At 44.5% G+C, this 17173-nt stretch overlaps 1 protein-coding gene across 2 annotated transcripts in view; it reads right to left on the bottom strand.

Annotated features, from left to right (window-relative positions):
* Positions 1 to 15785, bottom strand: part of CNTN3 (contactin 3) — a 237830-nt gene extending 222045 nt beyond the window's left edge. For both annotated transcript variants that reach the window (XM_032795983.2, XM_032795984.2), the window contains exon 1: positions 15713 to 15785. The gene's annotated coding sequence lies outside the window, so the exon portion shown is untranslated. The remainder of the gene's footprint in view (positions 1 to 15712) is intronic.
* Between the last annotated feature and the right edge of the window lie 1388 nt (positions 15786 to 17173).

Raw genomic sequence — 17173 nt, 5'->3', positions numbered from 1 at the left:
AAAAAAGATCCTAGTCACCATCCACTATCTATATTTCAAGCAGGTGCACAATCAAGAGAAGTTCATCACAGAGAACCTTTCTTTCAGAAAAAAAGGTATACAGGAACCAATATGTTATTGCACTCTTACTTCACCTGCCTATTTATGTAAGTCCACATTAGTCATTTCAGCATTAGTCACTTTAAGAATCGCACTAAGGAAAGTAAAACCTACTGCCAGAAGAAATAAAACAGGATTACACAGTATCTGGAGAGAATGCCAATTTCACCAATTGCTAAGTTCACAAAGTAAGAACACTTTTCATAGTAGTAATTGTTGATCTGAATAATCACAGCTAATCCTCCATAGTTACAGTTTGCACATTTCCAGTTTAACAGAAACAAAAAACAAAGAAGAGTGCATTCAAAGTGCCTTATATCTCATAGCATGTTAGCTAAGAGAAATATATATTAGAGGGTTTAATGCAATTCAGAGCCACTCACGGTATAACTTTTTGTAATATAGTATAACTAGGGTTGGCAGAATTCAATTGTTGTATATAATGTGATGGACAATGTCCAGGTTTATTTTAAGCATGTTTTTTTCAATTTTTATCAACTTACATTTTCACTGTTGAGAAATTATGGGGGGGTCAATTCCTTAATGACAGTAGAGCCTGAGACTCAAAAAATTAAAGCTTTATCATTGTTAAAACACAAAATGTCAAATATACAAAGTAAATATCCTTAAATTCAACCCTAAAATAAGCTCTGGAGCAGTGTTTTTCATACTATGCCTATTGTAATATCATGTAGCTGACTTCCAAGCGCCCCCTCCTGGCAAGGGGTGCCTTGACATATCCCTGTCTGCTTTTCCATGGTTTAGGTTCCTTTTAGGAACTCCTGCTGTTCAAAAGCTACAATAGCATCAACAAATCCCCTCTTGGGGTTCAATTTATTGAATCCTCCAGTATATACTGCCCCTCTCAGCCTCAGCCCTAGAGTGTCTCTCTTCTGATTAATCCAGAATAACAAAACACAAACTCACAAAGTTTTCACCAAGTTGGCCTTTATAGGGTATGTCTGTGCTGCTATTAAACACCCACAAATGACCCACGTCAGCTGACTCAGGCTCAAAGGGCTTGGGTTATGTTTAACTGCAGTGCAGTTATTAGGGGTCGGGCTGCAGCCAGGGTTCTCCTTCCTTTCAAATGTCTATATCGAATTTTTACAGCCCGGTAATCTGACCTGAGTCAGCTGACAAAGGCCAGCCCTCGGTGTTTAATTACAGTTTAGACATACTCATAGGCCTTGGCTACACTGGAGAGTTGCAGCGCTGGTGGTGGGTTTACAGTGCTGCAACTTACTCACCGTCCACACTTGCAAGGCACATACAGCGCTGCATCTCCCTGGCTGCAGCGCTGGCTGTACTCCTGCTCTGCCTGGGGTATAACGATTGCAGCGCTGGTGATGCAGCGCTGCTCCGCCAGTGTGGCCACCAAAAGCGCTGTAATTGGCCTCCAGAGTATTCGGAGGTATCCCAGAATGCTTGTTCAGCCACTCTGTTCATCAGTTCGCACTCTACTTCCCTGGCCTCAGGTGACCCGCCCTTTAAATGCCCCAGGAAATTTTAAAAATCCCCTTCCTGTTTGCTCAGCCAGGTGTGGAGTGCAATCAGAATCTTTCCAGGTGACCATGCCTCCACTCGCCAAACAAGCCCCAGCATGGAGCAATGGCGAGTTGCTAGACCTCAGCAATGTTTGGGGTGAGGAAGCTGTGCAGTCACAGCTGCGCTTCAGCCATAGGAATTACGATATCTATGGGCAGATCTCAAGGGCCATACTGGAAAGGGGCCATGACCAGGATGTGGTGCAGTGCAGGGTTAAAGTAAAGGAGCTGTGAAGTGCCTATTGCAAAGCCCGCGAGGGAAACCGCCACTCCGGTGCTGCCCCCACGACCTCCCGTTTTTACAAGGAGCTGGACGCGATACTTGGGGGTGACCCCACTGCCAATCCAACGACCACAATGGACACTTCAGAGCAGGGGCGGAGGAGGAGGAGGAAACTGAGACTGAGGGTACTGGGGTGGAGGGATACACCCCAGAGTCCCAGGAGGCATGCAGCCAGGAACTCTTCTCAAGCCAAGAGGAAGGTAGCCAATCACAGGTGAAGGACAAGCAGAGGAGCAGGTTCTCGGTAAGCAGCTTTTATTTTCGGGATGGAAATGTTTTGGGAGAGGAGGGGGGGTTAAGGCTGCATGCATGCATGCCTAGATGTGGAATAGCCCATTGATGTGGTCTATCACGTCACAGTAATCGGCCTCGGTAATCTCTTCAAAAGTTTCAGCCAGAGTGTGGGCAATGCGCTTACGCAAGTTTATAGAGAGAGCCACTGTGGTCCTTGTCCCAGTCAGGCTAATGCGTCCGTGCCACTGTGCCACAAGGGGTGGGGAGGACCATTGCTGCACACAGGCAAACTGCACAGAGCCCAAGGCAGAATCCGCATTGCTGTAGAAGACCCTCCCGCTCTTCCCAGGTAACACGCAGCAGAGAGATATCTTCCAGGATTAACTCCTGTGGCAAATGTTGGGAGAGTGTTCAGTGTAGATGCCCCCTGCAGCTGTTTGCTTTCCCCAAAGCACAGAAACCCCTGCACATCCCTGAAGCAATCATTCCCCCTTCCCAGGTGACCTGTGGCAGCGAGATAGCTTCCAGGATTAACCCCTGTGGAAAATGTTGGAAGAGTGTTCAGTGTAGATGCCCCCTGCAGCTGTTTGCTTTCCCCAACGCACAGAAACCCCTGCACATCCCTGAAGCAATCAGTCCCCTTTACTCACCATTTCCTGCCTCCTGTGGGTTAGGTGTGCTCTGTTTGGTATGGGAAAAATATGCTAAATGAAGACTGTAAACTCCTTCACTGTGTGGGAATAACTGAGTGATATTATAAACAATGCAGCCTATGTTAACTGTTGCCATTTTTGCCTTTCGAAAAGTGTCCTTGACTACTCGACTGCCCGTATTATCCACTGCTCAGAGGCTACAAAACCTCAGGAAGAAGCCGCGAAAAAGCAAAGAAGACATGCTGAAAGCAGTTATGGATCACTCTGCCAGAGAGAGTAAAAAACTGCAGGACTGGAGGGAAAGGGAAAGCAGGCTCCACCAGAGAAATGCACCGGCTAAGAAGAAAAGCACAAAGCAGCTGATAAGCATCCTGGCGCGCCAAGCGGACTCTATCTAGTCACTCATAGCCATGCAGACAGAGCACTACTGTGCCGGTCCCCCACCCCCCATCCCAAAGCTCTTTCCCTTGTGCCCCAGTGTCAGCTCCAAACCCCCTTCCCCAGCATCCAGGTTCTTACCAACACCAGCTGCCCCCAACACCTGTACGTTCACCAACCAGCCCTGAGAACTACGACCCTTACCCTCTGCACTCAACCCCCATCACCATCCAGTATTTTCATCCTGAAGTGCAGCAGTCATTGCACAGCACTCCAGACAGGACATATTCAAACCTATGACTGTACAGTCACCATCCCACCCCCTTGCCCTTTTAGGTTCCCAAAATGTTGTGTGTCTGTAAAGAAAGTTATTTTCTTTTCAATAAATGAATTCTTGACTTTGAAAACGGTCTTTATTATTGCAGAAAGTGAAAGATACCATAACCCAGGAAAGAAACAGGTACTGCAAATCATTTTAGGAAAAACAGATTCCTACTAACATTGTAACCACTGTACTTCACTCCCGTGCAAGGCACCAAACATTATTGGTGGTTTTCAGCCTCAAATTCCTCCCACAAGGCATCCCTAATCCTTGTAGCCCTGTGCTGGGCCTCTCTAGTAGCCTTGCTCTCTGGCTGTGCAAATTCAGCCTCCAGGCGTTGAACCTTGGAGGTCCATTCCTCACTGAATGTTTCACCCTTCTCTTCACAAATATTATGGAGGGTACAGCACACGGACATAACTGTAGGGATGTTGCTTTCCCCCAAGTCTAGCTTCCCATAAAGACACCTCCAGCGCCCTTTTAAATGGCCAAAAGCACACTCCACGGTCATTCTGCACAGGCTCAGCCTGTAGTTGAACCATTCCTTGCTCCTGTCAAGCTTCCCTGTATACAGTTTCATGAGCCAAGGCATTAACAGGTAAGCTGGATCTCCAAGGATCACAATGGGCATTTCGACGTCCCCTACTGTGATCTTCCAGTCTGGGAAAAAAGTCCCAGCCTGCAGCTTCCTGAACAGGCCACTGTTCCGAAAGATGCGTGCATCATGCACCTTTCCAGGCCAGCCTGTGTTAATGTCAATGAAATGCCCATGGTGATCCACAAGCGCCTGGAGAACCATAGAGAAATACCCCTTCCGATTAATGTACTCGGATGCCAGGTGGGGTGGTGCCAGAATAGGAATATGCATCCCATTTATTGCGCCTCCACAATTAGGGAAATCCATTTGTGCAAACCCATCCAGAATGTCCTGCACGTTCCCCAGAGTCACGGTTCTTCTTAGCAGGATGCAATTAATGGTCCTGCAAACTTGCATCAACACGATTCCAACGGTCGACTTTCCCACTCCAAACTGGTTCGTGACCGATCGGTAGCTGTCTGGAGTTGTCAGCTTGCAGATTGCAATAGCCATCCGCTTCTCCACCGGCAGGGCAGCTCTCAATCTCGTGTCCTTGCGCCGCAGGGTGGGGGCGAGCTCAGCACACAGTCCCATGAAAGTGGCTTTTCTCATGTGAAAGTTCTGCAGCCACTGCTCATCATCCCAGACTTCCATGACGATGTGACACCACCACTCAGTGCTTGTTTCCCAAGCCCAAAGGCGGCGTTCCACAGTGCTGAGCGTTTCCGTGAATGCCACAAACAATTTAGTGTCATATGCGTCAGGTGACTCGATATCATCATCAGACTCCTCACTGTCACTTTGGAGCTAAAGGAATAGCTCAACTGCCAAACGTGATGTGCTAGTGACACTCATCAGCAAAGTCCTCAGCAGCTCGGGCTCCATTTCCCACAGAAATCGTGCTGCACAGAAACCGTTGGGAGACTCACAATGGCACCAAACGTGGATGGAAAAACAGTGATTGCTGGAATGTGAAGCGATGCAACACGGGGCATTGGGACAGGAAGCGGAATGACCCACACCCTTCCGTCCCCTTCCCACAACCCACTGCGCCAAAATGGGACAAGGCGCTCTGAGGGATAGCAGCCCATAATGCACCACTCCCAATAGCGCTGCAATGCTGCAAATGTGGCCACACTGCAGCGCTGGTAGCTGTCAGTGTGGCCACACTGCAGCGCTTTCCCTACACAGCTGTACGAAGACAGCTGTAACTCCCAACGCTGTACAGCTGTAAGTGTAGCCATACCCTACGTCTCTTCCCTGCTTGGACAGGCTTTCCTGACTGCAGAGCTCTCCCATACTTCGTCACCTTTTCCCTGCTGACTCAGGAGCTTTCTTGCTCCCCAACGTATTTACAGACCCAGCTGCAGTTTCCTGGGCTTCCTCCCTTTTGCTGCAAGTTCCTGCACTTTTTATTCTGGGATCACCTGATTCAACCCAGGCATGGCTCATCCTATCACCAGGGCTGGCTTAGCTCTCCAACCCACGGTTTAGCTCTCAAGCCTATGACACCTATCTGTAAATCTGATCATCAGTGGCAATATTTGGTGTCAGTTTGTGTGTGTATTGTAAAAATTGACATTTGCTAACATTTACTGATAAAAACCTAATTCTTTCAAGCCTAAATCTGACTAATGGATATTTGTGGTTTGAACTGCTGTTCAGCATTATTTATAACGCAATCTTGGGTAGGATCCCATGAAATCAGCATTGCTTGTTAAGACAGCTGAGGTGAGTTTGTTGTAAAGAACAATCTTAAAATACACAGATTACAGAATCAGAGTTTTCTTTCTTTAGTGTTATTTGCCTCTAGCCGTCTGTCACCGACTCATGACCACACCTTAGCATCAAATGGCCAGTGCAAAGTCCTAAGCAGCTCTCAGTGAATCCTGACCTGTGGAAGGTATCTTGTCAGAGGGAAAGAGAGACGGTACGGGGGTGTTTGGAAGACTGCAGAGGGAAGAAGTCCTTTTACTTTGTAAATATCTTTTGTTATGCCAGGCTGTCAAGCTCCTTGGGGCTTGGCTTATTGCTACGGCTCTAAACACCTCACTATTTCCCTTCAATGCCTTTTGACAAGATATTAAAGCTATCACTTGACTAAAAAAAGCAAGAAAATGTAAAGTTAACAGCGAAGGGGCCTCATCTTCTTCATTAATACAAGTCGCAGCACTTGTATTCTATAGAACATGGATCGGCAACCTCTGGCACGTGGCTCGCCAGCGTGGTGGTCTGTTTATCTGCCGCGTCCGCAGGTTCAGCCGATCACATATTCCACTGGCTACGGTACACCACTCCAGGACAATGGGGGTGGCGGGAAGCAGCGCGGACTGAGGGATGTGCTGGCTGCCTCTTCCCACTGCCCCCCATTGACCTGGAGCAGCAAGCCGCGGCCAGTGGGATACACAATCGGCTGAACCAGCGGACGCAGTAGGTACACAAACCAGCCAAAGGTTGCCAATCCCTGCTATAGAATCTGCTGTCATGTTAATGGAACAGCTGTAGATACATGGCAAGTTGTGCAGCAGAAGTTTAATCACTCCTGCTTTAATACATATATACATTGCCGCATATGCCAATGTATAGCAGATTTGGACCTGGCCCAAAATGACTGGACTGGAGCAGAAGGATCAAACTGTGTATTAAGCATGGCAATGTAAAGTTCTGCTACAAACCTACACACTTGAACAGATTGTTGCTGGGGGGGGGTTAAGGTTGCGATTACCACAATGGATACTGTCTTGTGTATATCATCTCAAACAAATTATAAATAAAAATTCTGAATTTTAAGTTGTTTTAGAAACCAGAGAGCAACTAATGCATTTAGGACTATGTATCAGCTTTTAAGAACCCAAAAGCTACAGTGGAGTTGTGAATTAATGCATATTTTGGAATGCATACTCATTCTTACAGATCTGTATTATTTATTGAGAAGTTTACAATGGTTCCCTCTGTAGGAAACGTGGATTTTTGACATCACAAAAATTCCTGTGCAATTTCAGTAAGTTATCTTGTAAATCCTCCTTCAATTCTGGATCAATTACAACTCATAATTTTTAGAGTTCAGTAGGTATCAGTCTACTTGCATTAGTTCCTAAAAGAGGCAAAACAAGAATTATATGCTAAATACTTTCTACAGAAGTGTACTGGAAGTTAGTGCACAACATGGCATCCAGGTGTGAAAACAAGAATTCATGCTAACAGGTTACATACAGGTTCCCGCACATCAGGACAAGTTTCAAAACACCTGAGTCAAATGAAGAGCCACTTAGTTGGGGCTGCCCCCTTTCATTTGTGTCCCTGTCACCCTGCATTTAAACCGTAGACTGTATGCATCTTCCTAAAATAAATGACAAACATTTGGTACAGGGGAAGTGAAGAAAGGCAAAGGCAGTCTGTGGGGAAAAGAGGGGAAGGCAGTTTTGAAAGGGTATATGAGTGTTTGTAGGGACAGACTGACAGGTAGAGGAGAGGATCAGACAGGAACAGCAGGCAGCATTAAGTGCTCCAATGGGGGAAGAACGCTTCTGTCTGAAGGCAATAGGTGCTGACAGGTGGGAGTCAGATGGTCAGCTCCTAATCCAAGTAGTAGAGTCACCAGAGCAGACTGGTTTTCTTCCACTTAATGGGCCACTGTGGTGCATCAAGGGAGTCCCTGGTCATCATGGATCACACAGGCCAGCCAAGGAGCCTGGCTCATGAAGAATGGAGGCGTGAGGCACCATTTCCAAACTGAAAATATTTGTTTTCGTTGTTTTTTTTTTAATTTTTCACCATAAATTTTAAGTTTTCCACAAGAAGGAGAGGGGAAGATCCATAAAATCACATATACTTTCTGATCTGCTCTAGCCAAAACCTTTTTTATCTGAAACACTCACTCGTGGATCTTTTGCATCCCATGTTGTAATGTTCTGTTTTCTTAGGTTCACATACCAAGTTATTCCACTGATTGTGAAGCATGAGGATCCCAGACACTGGGAACACACAACCTTGCAGCTGAAAGTCATTTCTTGCCACTCACATTCTGTAATCCCCCTTAGTTAAGTGCAGGTATCATCAATCATTATCCAGTTGTATATAAGGTGAATTCTTCTTAAAAATTCAGATTATAGTTCAGCACACTGTCTGGCTTATTCTAAACTTTATGATAGGAATTATAATTACTAGGGTGGATACAATGCATAATACAACAACTATGTCATCAGTTAATAATTTATTTTCAAACACATATACCGGTAGTTTAAAAAGCAGTAGCCTTATGCATTGACCATAGCAACAAAATTTCTTTTTATGTAACTTGTGTTCCTTTAGACTAAGGCATTAGTTTTTTTAAAAGATACAGTGCATAGCTTAAAACATTAAATTACTAACAAATTTTTTCAGCTTTAGATTTTTTAGAAATCTGTCTCTTTATTCCTGAATGTTAAAAAAATAAAGATAACCACATTTTTAACTTTTCTACATGTTCTAAGCTCAACCTATGGGCTGTTTATTTGGAATCAATCATAGCCAATTGAAGGATAGCTCAGTGGTTTGAGCATTGGCCTTCTAAACATAGAGTTGTGCGTTCAATCCTTAAGGGGGCCATTTAGGGATCTAGAGCAAAAATCTGTCTGGATATTGGTCCTGCTTTGAGCAGGGGTTGGACTAGATGACCTCTTGAGTCAACCTTGATACTCTATGATTCTGTGCTAGGTAAGTAACAGAAAGGCTGCATAAATGCTCTGAAGTGGCGTGCTATTTAAAAAAGGTTATTCCTGTGTGGTTCCAGTCCACTGTCATTAATTATCTCAATCTAGTGTGCCATAGAGAGTGTAAAAGTCACATCAGCCTGTAATTTGTCAAGTCCTTCCAAAAACATCGTGTTAATGTAGTAGCTCTCTCAGGAAGCCTTATACAAGTTTTGTGCTGTGTTCTGATCTAAATTCTCCTCCTCCACAATGCAAATTTCAACATATGCATATTATCCAGATTTTTAAACAAAACAAAACAAAACAAACAATCTATGTAAGAGTTCCACCAAGTGCCATTGAGAAGTTAGGGTATCATTCCTCCTTTATCCAATCAACTAACCATAAGGTAGTAGTTGGGGCATGCAAAAGAATCCTGGAAGATCTGCAACTTGCCTTAGGGTTGTTAGGTATTCCTTGGTACTCAGGATTAAGTCACCTGCTGCATATCTATACATCATAATTTTAAGATGATTGGAGTTGGAGAGTTTGCTCATCGTTTGTCATCATCTACAAAATGTTCTTCTTGTCATATTTTGTCAGGATTTGGATGGTTTAGACACAACAGTCTGCATTTTTCTTTTTAGACATAGAATCCATACCGTTAGATTTCTCCCCCTTGTAGATGCTTGTAGCTATTAGTTGGTCCTTTCTTACGTTCAGTAAAATGTATTGCATTAACATCAATGATGATTCATTTAACTTTTCCCTCTATTCACTTACAGCACTTGTTACAGGACATGAAAGTGTAAATCTGACCAAAAAGTATATCCTATGCGATGTGCTTGAATAATTTCTTTGACTGGACATTTTATGATCAAATGAAGGTGATGATGATGGCATAAAAATCATTTCAATCTTATCAAGTTGAAGTTTTGGCCTTTTAATTGCTTTTAAGTGGTTTAATCATCAATTGGCCTTTGACTTTTTTTCCTCTCTCTCATTTGAAGGAGATACTTCTTGAGTGAAATTAATATTGAAAATCTGCTAGAAGGTCTGGGAGAGGGAGTTAAATTGTAAATATGTTTTGGTGGCATTGAAAACACTTCAGTTACAGACTCATAAAAACCCCACATTCTGCTTTTCCATTTCAGTAAACAATTTCCTACAATAGTATATTAAATCTTGAAGAATTCCAGGAAACAGGTTTTCTACATGTTTTAAAATGAAAATGGATGTGTTCCATCTTACTGCTTAAAAACTCTCAACAAAAGCATTACATTAGAAGAGCTATCTATTTTCATTACATCACTCCATTCAGTAAATTGTTTCCTATCCCTACTTTTAACTTTAGGCACATTGAATCACATACAATCATGTAATCTGGCAATCATTAAATTCTAGTCACTCATTTGCAATATCAATTAGCAGATTCCACACTTACTAGCGTTTGAATAAGAAACCACCACCTAGTATATTCAGCACTGGGAATACTGGAAAAATGTGGAATATCAAACTAGTTTCATATAAAACCAAAGAGAATCATCAAATATCAGGGTTGGAAGGGACCTCAGGAAGTCATCTAGTCCAATCCCCTGCTCAAAGCAGGACTAATCTCCACACAGATTTTTGCCCCAGATCCCTAAATGGCCCCCTCAAGGATTGAGCTCACAACCCTGGGTTTAGCACACCAATGCTCAAACCACTGAGCTATCCCCCCACCTTCTAGAAGGGCCTAATAAACCAAGTCTCACCTCCTAATGAGTCTACAACTCCACTCACTTCCCTCTCCATTATCCAAGGGGCTTACTCCGCCCACTCGTCACACCCTCTTCTGATAACCAATGACTCTACCTCTTTCCCTTCCCCTGTATGTTTATAGGTTCCTCACACACAAGAATAGTGGTAATCTCATCACTTCCCTTTTAATTTTTTTAGAATAGTGAATTTTTTATGTGCAAATTCGAGCTTAATGTTTCTAGTACCTGCAAGTCTACGTTACGTTCATGTAACACTGATAAAATCCATTGGGTTGCACTACTTGTGCAAACAAGCAGTTATTCAAACCACCCACTTTGTGGGATTGAACTGAGAGGACTAACTGAGCCACTGCAGCTGTAATGCTAGAGCTTTCAGTCCATATTAACACTGCAGCAGAGCAACATGACCTGATGCACAATAGACAGAGATAAACAAACCTCCCAACAAACACTGGAGAGCAGTTACTAGCAAGGGCATATTTCCAGACTCCCTGGCTGGCAAAATGCTGCATCTCTTTGGGCTGGCCACTAAACAATTAAAAAGTCCTCTCAGGAGAAGACGACAGGGGTCGTCTGTCAGGAGCTGTCCCAGGGGACACACTGTCACACAAAGAGACTCTGCAGAAGGTGTTGAAGACCTTGACCTAGAGAACAGTAAGCCTTAGGGAGAGGCAGCTAGGTGCACAGATTGGTTTGTTGTTTTAAGATCTGTTTTCTCTATGTGTCATTCTAAATAAATAATACTTTGCTTTAAAAAGGCTGTCTGGTCACTGATAACCACTGTCATTGCTCTTGAAGGGAAAAGATGCACAGGCACTGAAGAGAAGTCAAGCCTGCTGAGGTAATCACAGTTGATCACAGAGGAATGCAGCCCAGGGCTAGTCTGACAATGGGAAAATCATGCGATTTCGCCCCAGAAGAAAGGTGACAACTAGAGGCACAGTACCAGCGGGGAATGCACTCCGAGACCAGGAGAGGTCAGAGATCCAGTTTACCCATTAACTGTAGCCGCCAACACACATTCACATGCAATATAGTAAAAATCTTTAGGCTAACATCTGCAGTCCTTACATTTACATTGACTTCAAGGAGAATTTTCAGAGATATGATATTTAAAGACTGTTAAATGCTTTGAGATACACTGATGAAAAGCACTATAGAAAAGCTAGGTATTATTATTACACTATATTTTTAAAAAGACGAATTTTTATACTAATCAGATGCTACATTACACTTCACAAAGTGTTTTTCAGTTATAGGAACGCACAAATTCCTCTAAAAACAAGAAGTGCTTTTCTTTGTTACCTCTATTAGAAAGCCAAATTATTTTTAAGTGGCACAAATAAAGTTAGTCCCAGGTTATGAACTCTGCATATCTGGTTTTAGCCCACAGTGAATGCACTAGTTAATAAATTATAATATTTGTATCTCCTAATAGCTTTGAACAGAACTATTATAGGATCAGTGTAATTCATCTAAAGCCCAAATCTCTCTTACACCTAAGTGCCCAAGGGCAGAATTGGGCCCCTTAAATAGGTTCTCAATTCAACAGTATTTCTTCAATAAGAATTATACATATCTATTAAATATTTCCTTCTAAAAAGTCTTTTAAAAGTATCTGTTCCAAACTCCTTTGCTACAAAGCTTCTTGCATAATAAATAACTTTCTAGCAATGTTTGCATGCAGAGTACCAACATCATTTGAAATGCTATAAAGTTCTGTCAGCACTTCCATTATAAACCCTTATTTGTTGTTTCTACTTGCCTATAAACAAAACATTAGAAATCAGGAAATCACTCTGGCCTGAAACTTGGCACACAGTTTGAGCCAAAGCTTACATTTCTCTTGCAACAAGTTTCCAATCCGTTTGACTACTTGATCTTTACAAGTTCGTGATGTTTTTCTGAGCTCCTATATAAGATCAACTATCTACAAAGCTTCAACGACGACACTCCAAATTGAGTGAAACAGCGTATGTTGAATATAGTGTATTTGGTACCACCTCTGTCATTGGTAGTAGGGCGAGTCTCAGCCAAATTACATGCAGGGCAGTATATCTACAGGTCTTGCTAACATCACAGTCTAATAAGGTTGAAACTGAAACTAAGGCATTGTTTACATAGTGGGAAAACATGCCTTATGAGGGAGGGTGATTTCTAAAGTGCACTAACATGTTGCACATCAATTGGTCTATACCAGGTATCAACAGCCTTTCACACGCACATCCCTCAGTCCACGCAGCTTCTCGCAGCCTCTACTGGCCTGGAACAGCGAACCGCAGCCAGTGGGAGCCGTGATCAGCTGAACCTGCAGATACAGCAGGTAAACAAACCAGACTGGCCACATGCCAAATGTTGCCGATCCCTGGTTTATATAGAAATTACTAAAGGTTTCCTAGTGAGCTTTAATGTAGTATTGTTTCAGTACTAGGGAACTTTTTGTGTGCATGAGCAAGGTCTGCACAGACCAATTAATGTGCAACATTTGAGTGTGCTTCAGAAAAAATAACCCTACCCCATAATGCACATTGATGCTCTGTGTAGACAAGCCCTGAGTTGGGGTCTGGACCACAAGCAGCAGATCACAGCACAGATGTCTTGGGACTTCACCACTGGCTCAAGCTCTTGTAGATGAATCCGAATCTAAATTTCAACTGCAGAGAGCTCAAAAAGCCTTTACCCACATCACCATTGCAGCAAGTCCACAATTGCAAAGAAAGAACAGCCAAACTACAGTAAACTGAATCAAATGTTTTAAGTATATGGTGGTGAACAACTCTGCATGAGAAGAGAGGTGGACTAGATGAACCAGTCTCCTGTCTCTAACTGCTAAAATGCTGTGTAAAATTACTCTAATCTCTTGCAAGATGTTTAGGCAACATGGGTGAGTCCTATGATTCTCCATGTTTAAGGGGGAGGTCTTTAAAAAATATTGCAACCATGTGATAGAAATAAACAAGCAAGCTTGTATGAGGGGAAGAACTTGTATTTGTTCAAGTTTGATCCAGTAAAAAATTAATGAGAATCTACTGAACAATATTTTGCATTTAACACCTGATACTGAGAGGGTCCACATATCTTCCTCAGAGTGCTAAGTAGAACTGGATGAAAATCCATTCTAATTTTCCAGGGGGGGAAATCACGGACATTTCAAATTTTTGAAAATCTTCTTCCATCTCTTAAGTTGGTCAAAAACTACAGGAATGTTGTGTGGAAGATTTCACAGATATTTTGCAAAAAGTTTCATTGGAATTTTGAAAAATTTTGGATTGGCTCTAATGCCAGACACCCTCATCTCGCTTTGATGAGAAAGATAGAGGGGTTAAGCAACTCACAAGCTGGGGCCCTTCAAATGTTAGTGGATTTTAAGCATTCAGTATAAGAATTGAAACAAAGCTTTGCACTTCAGAAAACATGACTGAGCAGTTGTTTTAATAAAACAGGAGAGAGAAATTTAATTTTAGTAACTGAATACACTGAAATTATGTATAAGAATGAGTTGTAAACAAAACAGAAACTTTAGGGAAATTAAATGCAAATAAACATTTGATTGCTATGTATTTATTGCAATTTATTAAATGCAAATAAACATTTATTGCTATGTATGTTTGAATGGGGCTGTCACACAGGATAATATTAAGCATTTGCTAAAGACTTTGCAGAACTGGGGCTTTATAGTCACATTTTCAAAAGTGATTTAGGCACAGAAGAATCTAAGACCCATTGAAAGTTGATGGAAGTTAGGCTCTTAATTCAGCCAGGCACTTTGAAAATATTACTCCTTGTTTCTAGCCCTACAGGAATAGCTTGGTGCTGTAGGAAATATAACTTGTAAACATTCCACACACACAACTTCTAAAGGAAGAAAAACAACATGAAAAACCTCTTTGCTGTAGTGCATGCAGCAGCAAAAGTGAAAAGATCTGTTTAGTGAAACTAACACAGATGAGGTCAACCAGAACAGCAGCATTGTTTCACAGTTCAGGTTACTAAATGAGACAACTGTACAACGTATGAAACTGTCAACATCACACTTGGTAAAAAAAGAAGTCATTATTTAGTTTTCAGTAATGTGTTTAGCACGGCACAGTGGAAAAATAACTCCAGAGTATTTTTTTTTAAAATATTCAAAACGCCATTGAAAAATAAAACCTCTGAACAACATAGAGCCTATGAACCACTGGTTCTTTTGGTTAATACTAATTCTAATGAACATCCACATTAGAGTTTTTGACAACGTATGATACCCATCTTTATCGGGCTGACACAGACACAGCTCTAAGAACAGGAGCACTTGTCTGGTGCATCGGTCACGCACTTAATTCTCTTTAAACCTATTTTGCTGTGATTAATGTATTCACTATATCTGTCAGATTTTCTGACTGCATTCTTATCCTTGAAAGTATTTCTGCTGATTATTATAAACTTCTCCTCCTCATGTTTTTTAACGCTCACAAGGCTGTAGCTGCGTTAAAACTTCATTTGCCGTTGTGTACACCCCAGACTCAGCAACGTACGTTCTTCTTACAGCTCTGCTTTAACCACAGCAACGCAGGAACTTAACATTTTTAAAGATATTAATACCAGGGAAGGAGGAAAAAAGATGAGAAGACAGAAGCAAACCCAAGCTGCATCCATACAACGCCTTGGAGGGCTTCCACCTGGAAACCCTGCTGAGGATTGAGTTTGGGTGGGAACACACAAAAACAAATAAGAGTGGGCTTTGCACTCAGGCATTTGCGGATTTCATTTCTGCCGAGCCGACCCAGAAGGCTGCCCTACGCCGGAGATAAAGGAGACGAGCCGACTGAGCCAGACAGCCCTGGAGAAGCGGCTAGAGGAATCGCTGCAAATCAGAGGCACCGCATCAGGTTGAGAGAGAAGCAGCCAGGACTGGAACTTGCTTTGCAAGCCCGCGCAACTCCCCGTCACCGCTCACCTGGCAGGTTTCAAGCTCCCCGTCACCGTTCACCAGGGTGAACACAGAGCCGGGGGGGGGGGGGGGGATTAAACTTCCCCGGGACATTAGCTGGCAGCCCCCCCGCGCATCCCGCCGCTAAGCGCGGCCAGTCCAACTTTTGTTTCCCGAAGTTTACACCCCGCAAAGGCCCTTCCCCGCGGCCGAACCGCAGGGAGTCCCCGGGCAACCCCCTGCCCGCGCCCCACCGCAGCGGAGCGGAGCCACCTACCTCGGCGGGTCCCGGGGAGCAGCGCAGTGTAATCCTGCGGCTCCTGCAGCGCCCGCTGCCTCCTCCGGAGCCCGGAGCACCGCCCTTCAGTCACCGCGCGGGGCGGGGAGCGGGGAGCGGGGAGGGGCGAGGGCGCAGCAAACCCGCACCCAGCAGGTCGCCAGCCACTCTACAGCCCCCGCCCGCCTGCCCCGCCGGAGCTGGGGCGGTGCTCCGGGCCCCCTGCGAGGGGAGCCATGCCCGGCGGGGGGCTACCCCCGCACGCAGGCTAGCAGCAGGGGAGGGGGCAGCCTGGGGGCTGGTGCAGGAAGCTGGATTACGGTCGGGGGAGAAGACGGGCAAACGCTCAGGCGGCGCCGCCGCTACTGCAGCCGTAGCCGGGGTGGGCAGAGGCTGGATTCCGCTGGGGATGAGCCTGGAAACTGCAGCTCCCCCCGCCCCGCGCGGAGGCTGAAGCCCGCTTGAAGGTGCGGGGAGGTGGAGGTGTAAAGGGCTCTCCAGTGACGATACTTCGGCCTGATTGGGAGGGAACGGAGCGGGGGGCTTCAGACGGCACGAAACTTGCTCAAGTCCTTCCCCGCGCCGTTCACTAGGTCGGGTTCTCGGGTTATTTGCTGCCGCAGTCTGGGCTGAGCTGCGGGCGTTTCTCCGTTCCGCTGCCTGCGTCTCAGGCTGCAGAGACCCTCGGCCCTGGCGCGTCTCTCGCCCGGATTGCTCTCCGCGTGCCTGGTGCGGGTTTGGGGAGTAGTGGGAGAAGTCGTTGCTTTTACTAATCGTTCGTTTCATCACTCAGCACCAATCACCGGCCGCCTGCTGCTGAAGGGCCCGTTTGCTTTTGAGAAGCTATGCAATTGCATCTGAGCCCCTGGCCTGTCGGTCTACAGAAATCACCGTTACTGCCTTGCAATGTGGCAAATGTAAGCACCCGTGCACTGTGCTAATCACATGCTGATGTCTCCCTTGTAAACAGGAGAGGGGGACAGTTCCGCGCACCAGTTTCCCCCCCCAAATCATTCTGCACCCCAACCATAACAGCCTTTCCTTACCTAATGTCTCTACCTCCAGTCGCCTTGGCTCTGTATTCCTTCGGCACTTAAAAAAGTGCACAATAGAGGGTTAATTCCTTTGAGTCCCTGGCTGCACATTTTGAGAGGGTGGAGGGAATAACTAGACTCTGCTTCCTTCAAGATAAAAAGTAAAACCCAAGCTGTGTGAAAAATGAGGTGATTCTGACTCTAGTTTGCTTTGCATGTTCTGGTAAAAGCTGATTAGTGCTGGGAGGGATTCAAGGCAATTGAAAGTCCAGCGGCAGCAGAGTGAGGGAAGCTTTGCTAGAATTTACTCGTGTAATAATGAACCAATTGTATTAGCCAACCTGATACAATATGGACAGAAGCAAGAAGAGAATATCTGCCGGTGCCATAAGGAGATTGCCTTGTTGGGCTCAATTTTTGACTCTCT

The sequence above is a fragment of the Chelonoidis abingdonii genome, chromosome 17 (genome assembly GCF_003597395.2).
Source record: "Chelonoidis abingdonii isolate Lonesome George chromosome 17, CheloAbing_2.0, whole genome shotgun sequence".
Lineage (NCBI taxonomy): Eukaryota > Metazoa > Chordata > Testudines > Testudinidae > Chelonoidis > Chelonoidis abingdonii.
The sequence above is the reverse complement of the archived record's forward strand: the minus strand, read 5'-3'. Positions and strand labels throughout refer to the sequence as shown.